Genomic DNA, 2,586 nt, shown 5'->3' on the forward strand with positions numbered 1-2,586 from the left:
CTTGCTTTTGACAACTCTTAAACCTTGAAGAATTCTAAGACTGACTTATCACATTATACATTTAATATTTTGGATAAATGAATACCTTGTACTCTTTTGTTTAAAAACTAGATTAAAAATTCAAATTTTCACTGGTAAAGTGACAAAATCTGTTGGATGATAAGGTGACATACCCACAAATGACATGAGCCACAAACAAACAAAAGAGCAGAAAATGCTTGTATCCCACCATGGCATCTATAAACATACCTGTCCAAAATTTATGAAACTATTACATTTCCCACAAAGAACACAGTTATTATATAGTTGTGAAATAACTACTGAAAACTTAGAAACAGGTACTAATGGTCATAAACTTCTAATTTTTATACGTTTCTTACAGTTTTTTTTCTTCTTCCTCTTTGCCCTCCACTTGGTCTTTTTAGTATTGGTCTAGCAGCAGAGATAGGATTGCCTGAGCCTCAGGCACCAACTCTTGAGTTTTAAGTTTCATTTTGTACTTCTGCTATTTTTAGTTGTATGGCTGAAACAATACCTGAACATATTCAACCTCCACCATATTTTTCTTCTGTTTTTCCAGAAAAGCTCAACAGTGGTATTGGATAAAACCATCACATGCCTACTAAACCATTTAAACCTTGCCTCTGACTTTTACAAGCTCCAAGTTATTTGAGCAGCATCTATGTTGTTGTTAGTGCTTAAACTAGATATTCACATCGTGATTTCTTAGAGGATGCTTTAAGACTCAATGAATTTGTTTTATGTACATTCTGGGCAAGAACATCCTGCTGATACTCTCTATCCAGTTTCTTCATCAAGCTCAACACTTTATGAACACTTGAAGAAAGGCAGATAATACCACAAAAACCAAGATCAAATAAGCAAAAACAGTTATCAAGAGGAAAGATGTAGTCATCACTGTGATTCATGCTTGTAATTCTAACACTCGGTGACTGGGGCACCATCCTTAGCTACATAATGTGTTTGAGGACAGCCTGGGCTAAATAGTGAAATCCTGTCTCAGAAAACACGTGTAAAGGCTGAGGATTGTATTGCACATTTTTATTCCTCACACTTAGGAAACAGAGAGACAGGATCTTTGTGAGTTTTGGACAACCAGAGCTACATAAGGAGACCCCTGTCTTAAAAACAAAACAGAACAACTGCAAACAGATCAAACAGAACAATGGATTAAGTCAACTGTGCCTTGAACTAGAAATGCTGATTGCAGTTCAGAAAACACCTAAATAATTCCATCCACAGATTAGTCTCATCCAAACTGATGGAGATGTATTTACAGTAAAAGAATCAAGGTTCCGTGATGTATCCAGGTTAGTGCCAGAACTGCTTGTGGTGGCAACTTTTACAATGCGACAAGGTTGCTAAGACGTGACTGTGGTCTTGCCTTGTTTCACAATAGTCTCTTGTTTTGTTTCAAATTTAATGTGTTCCTTTTACTTATATGTCACTCGTGTTTAAACAAAGAAATTGGTGATGAGGTAGGCAGGAAAATGAGCATCTACCCAGATGACTGGTTACAACATAATCTTCACTGTCTTTACAAATACTAAAGTTCTTTACAACTCAGGAGGGAAAGAAACCCAGAAGATCCGTATCCACAGCTTAGCAGTTTTGCAATTTAAAGCAGATAATAAAGTTTACTTCAGTAACTGTACCACCTAAAACTTTTACCTCACTGTCAGCAGAAAAATACTAAATAAAATAAAAGCTGCTTTGTGATTGAAAATACCATTATATTTTAACATTTTGAGAAAGCAAATCTTAACCCTTTTAAAAATCTTAAGACACACACATACACACACACACACAAACACACACACACAGTCTAGACTTCTGTGCCAGTGATCAAAACCACAAAGGTTATGTGAGACTTCCACTACCATTAAAGTCTGGGCAAGTCTGACATGACATTTATTTTACTCTAAACAAATGCAAGAATATTTTTTTAGAAAATATTTAATTTGTGGTACGTATTGGATATGATTTTTCAGTTCCACAGAATATATTAAAGACCCTCTAGGTTAGATGAGGGTTTAGCATTGGGTCTGCTGTTCCAGAGATCTGTAAACTCTCCTCTGCAGCTGATAAGGGTACAGTTTGTGGACAGAGGTGAGCCTCCAGCACATGGCTTGCGTGACTTGACTTACCTCATAACATTCAGAAGATGCCTTGGCTCTTTAATCACACTAGAGTAGCAAGGTAAATGGCTTCTTCATTTAGAACCGGAGTGTCAGCGCTTCCCCTTATAGTTAGGTTTAAAGATCTTATAAGAACTACACTCTCGTCGACGGTATTTTTTTTTTAACTAGAGTTCCAAGTAGACGTCACATTTTTACATAAATTCAACAGCAGCTCTGACAATGAGGCGAATAGCAAATGGTGGGCTTTTAATTCTTTAAAATATAAATATATTTTAGCTGGGTTTGGTGGCACATGCCTTTAGTCTTAATACATGTGCGAGGCACAGACAGGCAGGATCCCTGGGACTTCAATGCCAGCCTGGTCTACAAAGCCAGATTTAGGCTAGCTAGAGATACATAGCAAGAACCTGTACGAAGAAGATGA

This window comes from Mus caroli, chromosome 9 (genome assembly GCF_900094665.2).
Source record: "Mus caroli chromosome 9, CAROLI_EIJ_v1.1, whole genome shotgun sequence".
NCBI lineage: Eukaryota > Metazoa > Chordata > Mammalia > Rodentia > Muridae > Mus > Mus caroli.